A 6,249-nucleotide genomic window follows, 5' to 3' on the forward strand; every position below is an offset into this window, starting at 1 on the left:
TCTATGGCGTCGTTTTGAGGGTAGGAGTTGAAACAGTTTATGTGCAGGATGTGAGGGGTCTGTAGATATTTTCCCAGCCCTCTTTTTGACTCGTGCAATATACAGGTCCTCCATGGAAGGCAGGTTGGTAGCCATGGTTTTTTCTGCAGTTCTTTATAAAGTGGTATTAATCCTCCACGTGATTTTGGTTCTATGCCTCTATCTATACAACCCAGGATTGAATTAGCTTTTTTGGCTGCTGCCGCGCCCGGCTGGCTCCTGTTTAAGTGATTGTCCACTGGGACTCCTCTCACAGTTTATTTTATTTTATTTATTTTATTTTTCAAATTTATATGCTGCCCTTCTCCCGTAGGACTCGGGGCGGCTCACAAAATAAAAACAACACAACAATCCAAATATTAAAATTAGTCAATTTAAAATCCCCAGACAATTAAAAACCCCGCAGCAGATCAGGGAATTTGCTGAAAAAGCCATGTCTTCAGCTCGGCGTGGAGAGCCTGGTGGCGCGGCAGACTAAAGCACTGTTATTAACAGTTATTAACATCAGCTGCCTGCAATTACTGTAAGTTCGAATCTCGCCAAGGCTCAAGGTTGACTCAGCCTTCCATCCTTTCTAAGGTAGGTTAAATGAGGACCCAGTTTGTGGGGGCAATAAGCTGACTTTGTATAAATATACAAAAGGATGAAGGCTATTGCTTAGCACATTGTAAGCCGCCCTGAGTCTCCGGAGAAGGGTGGCATATAAATCAAATTTAAAAAAACACAAAAAAGTGCGGAGGTCAGGGGCCGTCCAGAGCCCGGTGGGTAACCCATTCCAGAGGGTCGGTGTGGCCACAGAGAACGCCCTCATCTTGGGGGCCGCCAGCCGACATTGTCTGGCCGACGGCACCTGGAGGAGAGCAGTCCTATGTGAGCGCACTGGGCGGTGGGAGGCCGGTAGGAGGTGGTCCTGCAAGTATCCCGGGCCCATGCCATGAAGGACTTTATAGATAAGTACCAGCACCTTGAGGCAGATCCGAAGGATCACCAGCAGCCAGTGCAGCTCACGCAGGAGAGGTGTTACACGGGAGTAGCGGGAAGCTCCCGTAACAACCCGCGCAGCCGCATTCTGGACCAGCTGGAGCCTCTGGATGCACCCCAAGGGCAGCCCCATGTAGAGGGCATTGCAGTAAGCCAGCCGAGAAATGATGAAAGCATGAGTGACTGTACGGAGGGCATCCCTGTCTAGGAAAGGGTGTAACTGGCGCACCAGGCGAACCTGTGCAAAAGCCCCCCCTTGTCACAGCCGTCAGATGATCCACCAAGGACAGCTGTAAGTCAAGGAGGACGCCAAGGTTACGAACCCTTTCAGAGGGAGTAAGCAGCTCCCTCTCCATCCGAAGTGATGGGGATACTAGATCACGAGATGCCAGCAGCCACAGCCACTCAGTCTTGGAGGGGTTGAGTCTGAGCCTGTTCCTGCCCATCCAGACCCATACTGCCTCCAGGCACTTAGACATCACAGAGAGGGCATCCCTGAGTTGATCCAGGATGGAGATGTACAGTTCTGTATCATCAGCATATTGATGATACCTCACCCCGAACCTGCGAATAATCTCACCCAGCGGTTTCATCTAGATGTTAAAGAGCAGGGGGGAGAGAACCGACCCCTGCGGCTCCCCACAAGTGAGGGGCCTCAGGGAAGATCTCTGACCCCCCACCCAAACAAACTGCGTACGGCCCGAGAGGGAGGAGGAGAACCACTGTAAAACAGTGCCCCTCACCCCCAATCCCTGGAGCCGTCGCAGTAGGATACCATGGTCGATGGTATCGAAAGCCGCTGAGAGGTCAAGTAGCACCAGAATGGAGGAATAACCCCCACCCTGGGCCCGCCAGAGATCATTCATCAGGGTGACCAATGCCATTTCCGTGCTGTGTCCGCGCCTGAAACCCGATTGGTACAGGTCTAGATAATCCGTTTCCTCCAGGAATTGTGGAAGTTGGTATGCCACCCCAGACTCAACAACCTTTGCTATAAAGCGAAGGTTGGAGACGGGACGAAAGTTGTTCAGGGAGGCCGGATCTAGAGCAGGCTTCTTGAGAAGGGGAAGGACTACCGCCTCCTTAAGCACGGCGGGGAAGACCCCATCCCTCAATGAAGCGTTGATAATTGCCTGGATCCAGTCTCCAGTCACCTCTCTGGTTGCCGCAACAAGCCAGGAGGGACATGGGTCCAACAAACATGTGGAGGCCCCCAATCTGCCCCCAATCCTGTCCACTTCATCTATGGAAACATGGTCAAAGTCAACCCAGATTTTACCTTCAAGACTTGCTCCCACCTCCTCGTCGGATCCTGCCCAGTCAGAGTCTAAACCCATCCGGATCTGAGCGACTTTGTCTTGCAGAAATTGTGTGAAGTCCTCAGCGCTTCCTTGTAAGGGGTCATCCCTCGCTCTCTGATTGAGTAGAGAGCGGGTCACTCGGAACAAGGCCGCTGGGCGATTTTCTGCAGGCGTGACGAGAGCAGCGAAATAGGCACATTTCGCCACTTCCATCGCCACAAGATAAGACCTAATATGGGTTCTTAACTGTGTTCAATCAGAACGGGAAGATCTCCAACAGCTCTCTAGGCGTCTCTTCCGATGCTTCCTCTCCCGCAGCTCCACGAAGAACCATGGAGCTGCCCAGGATCCCCATCGGAGGAGAGGCCGCAAAGGGGCGATTCGATCCAGTGCCCCGGTGGTGTTCTGTCCCCGTCTCACACACGCATGCAAACAGATATCCAGGGGTTAAATAAAACTGGCAGACAACAAATTCTTTCGATAAGAGGATTGGCAGCAACCCAGTAGCTGCTTGCCAAGAACTTTACTCATAGAGGGAGGGGTTGTTCCTCCGACAGATAAAGCCAAACAAGATACACACAGTTCAAGAATTGTCAAGTCCCGTCCGTATTAAATCCAAGGCAGATAACGTTGTTTCAAAAATACAATGTGACTCGCTAGTAGTTTAGTTTTGTCCCTCACAGAGTCTGAATGGCCACCTCACCCCCTTTTATCCCCTGTGGGGTGTGGTCCAGTGACTCAGTTTAATCTCTGGCACGCCTCCTTTTCTGTTGCGTGTGCTTGTCTCTCTGACGCTGGCGTGGATCCAGCCAAGACTTATCTCCGTCACTGTCCGACTGCAAGGAGATACCTGGCTCCTGGCCAATCTCTTCTCCTTCGGGAGACACCTGAGGCATTGCCAGAGAGGAGGGTCCTGGAGAGGGAGGCCTGGCCAACTCCTCTCCTTCATGTTCGGAGCCTTCTCCCTCCAATAAGTCGGCCTCGGGGGTCGGAGTCACAACAGGTGGCTGCCTGTTCCCAGGCATCCACCAGTGCCTCTGGAGAATTGTGGGTTAGGTCAGTGGGAAATGTCCCAAGCTCCGTCAGGAACCAAACAGTTCCTGTTTCTGAGCCAGGTTTCATCTCACCTGTACTTAGACCTTTGCTTTTTCCTACCCAGGTGTAAAACTTTGCTTTTCTCCAGATTACATTTCATTTTTTGTGGACTTCGACTCCCAGGATTCCCCAGCCAGCAAAGCATTACCAAGCAAGGCGGTTAAGAGAGTTAGGCCCAATTTTAAAACGTTTTTGCCGGGATTGTTCAGCAAATCATTGCAGTTGTTCAGTGAATCACACAGTCATTAAATGAATCCAACTCCACCTATTGACTCTGCTTGTCCGAAGACGACTGGGAAGGTCACAAGTGGCCTTCGTAAAACTCTGGGACTGGGCAATGGGGGCAAAGACAGGCCAGTTGCCCAGCGTCTCGATTTTGATCATGCGACTTGGGTTGCTGCAACGGTCGTAAGTGTGAGGCCCTAAATCTTTTTTTCTTCCCCCAGTGGCATCGTAACTTTGAACGGTCGTTAAATGAATGTTTGTAAGTTCAAAGTGCCATGGAACCCATGACTCCATAAGGCTCCATAAGCCACCTCCTGCCCCCTTCTCTGGTGTCTGGATTTGAATTCGGAGCCAAGGCATCCCGAGAGGAAAAATATCATTGACTCCAGCTCCCTGCTTGAGAGTCTCAGGATTCGGTACTGATGTTGTCCAGGGATGCTATCGGGAGATCCAGGCTAAAAAGGTCCTTGGGGGCTCACCACTGCCTGGTGAGCAGCTCTTTCCTTTTTTAAACTTTGTTTTAATTCAAAAAGCTAAAACGCAAAATTCCACAAAAAGATCTTTTTTTAACCAAAAATTCCTTTTAATGCACATTTTTTTAATTAAAAAAGTGTCTTGTATATTTATTTATTTTTGTATTTGTGAGGAGCTCTTCCCGACAGAGCTGAGGCGTATCTGCCCACGCAGGACATGTTCTCAGGGCTGTGGCACTTAGGGTTAGATCTTGGCGCGCTTTCCTCGGGAGGTGAGCTTCTTGTGGCTTGTCTGACTGTCTCCTCCATCCCAGTTTAGATTCCTGGTGCCTTCACATCTGGCAGTGATGCAGAAGACAGTTTGGCCTAGTGGTGAAGGCACCGGACTAAAAGCCAGGAGACTCTGAGTTCTAATCTTGCCTTGGGCGTGAAAGCCATCTGGGTGACTTTGGGCCAATCACCAGGAGACTGTGAGTTCTAGTCCTGCTTTAGGTATGAAAGCTGGCTGGGTGACTTTGGGACATTAACCAGGAGACCGTGAGTTCTAGTCCCAGCGCAGGCGTTAAAGCTGGCCAATCACAGGAGACAGAGTTCTAGTCCTACCTTAAGCATGAAAGCCATCTGGGTGACTTTGGGACAATCACCAGGCGATGATGAGTTCTGGTCGTGTCTTAGGCAGAAAGTTACCTGGCTGGCTCTGGGCCATTCACCAGGAGACGGTGAGTTCTAGTCCTGCTTTAGGTATGAAAGCCTTCTGGGTGATTTTGAGGCCGTCCCTCTCTGTCTGGCTGGGGAATTCTGGGAGTTGAAGTCCACACAACTTCAAGCAGCCAAGATTGAGACTCCATGGTCCTCAAAGGGGCTGATGGATTAAAGGAGGAATGTGTGGGTGTGTTAGAAGGGACGACGGCCTCGTGTTGTGCATCCCTCTTGGTTACTGGCACAAAGGCTGCGTTGTGAAGCAGGCTTTTGAATGGCCCCATTGATGTTTCCAGGGCGATGATCTGTGTTGACAAGTATGTGGAAAGCTGAGATGGGCCCCGGGAGGTCATGCGGCAGAGGCCCTTGGCAGGAACAGCTCTCACCCTCCCTAAAAAACACAACCGCCCGGATTAGTGGCATCTATGCCACAGAGTCCTGGCTTCATTTCTTACACAATCCTAAGCTGCACTAACAGGAGTATAGAATCAAGACCACGTGAAGTGTTAATACCTCTTTATAATAGCAACTATATAGTGCCCCAAATAGAGGACAGGAAAGCCTGGAGGAACGTTGTCCACGGGCTCGCGATGGGTCGGACACGACTTCGTGCTTTACCAGGCTCCCTGGGTGGTTTTACAATGACTGCCTAGTGCCCTCCACAATCTGGATCCACGTGGTAAGACTTGGAATAATTGGAATATTACATCCAGGTTTCATTGCCACTAAATAAAAAATATGCGGAGACTCTAGAAAGAGTGCAGAGAAGAGCAACAAAGAGGATTAGGGGACTGGAGGCTCAAACAGACGATGAACGGTTGCAGGAACTGGGCATGGCTGGTCTAGTGAAGAGAAGAGAAGGACCAGGGGAGACAGGATAGCAGTGCTCCAATATCTCAGGGGATGCAACGAAGAAGAGGGAGTCAAGCTATTCTCCAAAGCACCTGAGGGTAGAACAAGAAGCAATGGGTGAGAGAAGCAACCTAGAACTAAGAAGAAATTTCCTGGCAGTTAGAACAATTAACCAGTGGAACAGCTTGCCACCAGAAGTTGTGAATGCTCCAACACTGGAAGTTTTTAAGAAGAGATTAGACAAGAAGTTGTCTGACATGGGATAGGGTCTCCTGCTTGAGCAGCGGGGTGGACTAGAAGACCTCCCAAGGTCCCTTCCAACTCATTATTTTGTTACTCTGGTAATTAATCAGTGGAAGGGCTTCCCTTCGGAAGCTGTCAATACTCCATCCCTGGAGGTTTTTAAGAAGACAGTGGACAAGCATTTGTCTGAAATGTATAAGGTTTCTTCCCTTCCAACGTTATGCTTATTAGTCTTTGCATGGTCAACCCATGTACCTCAGTGTCTCTTCCTGGGGAGTGTCTGAGATTCAGCGAACAGGTGGAGGGGGCAAAATGACTTTGATTTCAGGGGCCTGTGCTGT

The sequence above is a fragment of the Pituophis catenifer genome, unplaced genomic scaffold, assembly GCF_029215685.1.
Source record: "Pituophis catenifer annectens isolate HBS135680 unplaced genomic scaffold, rPitCat1.0.hap2 SCAF_2, whole genome shotgun sequence".
NCBI lineage: Eukaryota > Metazoa > Chordata > Lepidosauria > Squamata > Colubridae > Pituophis > Pituophis catenifer.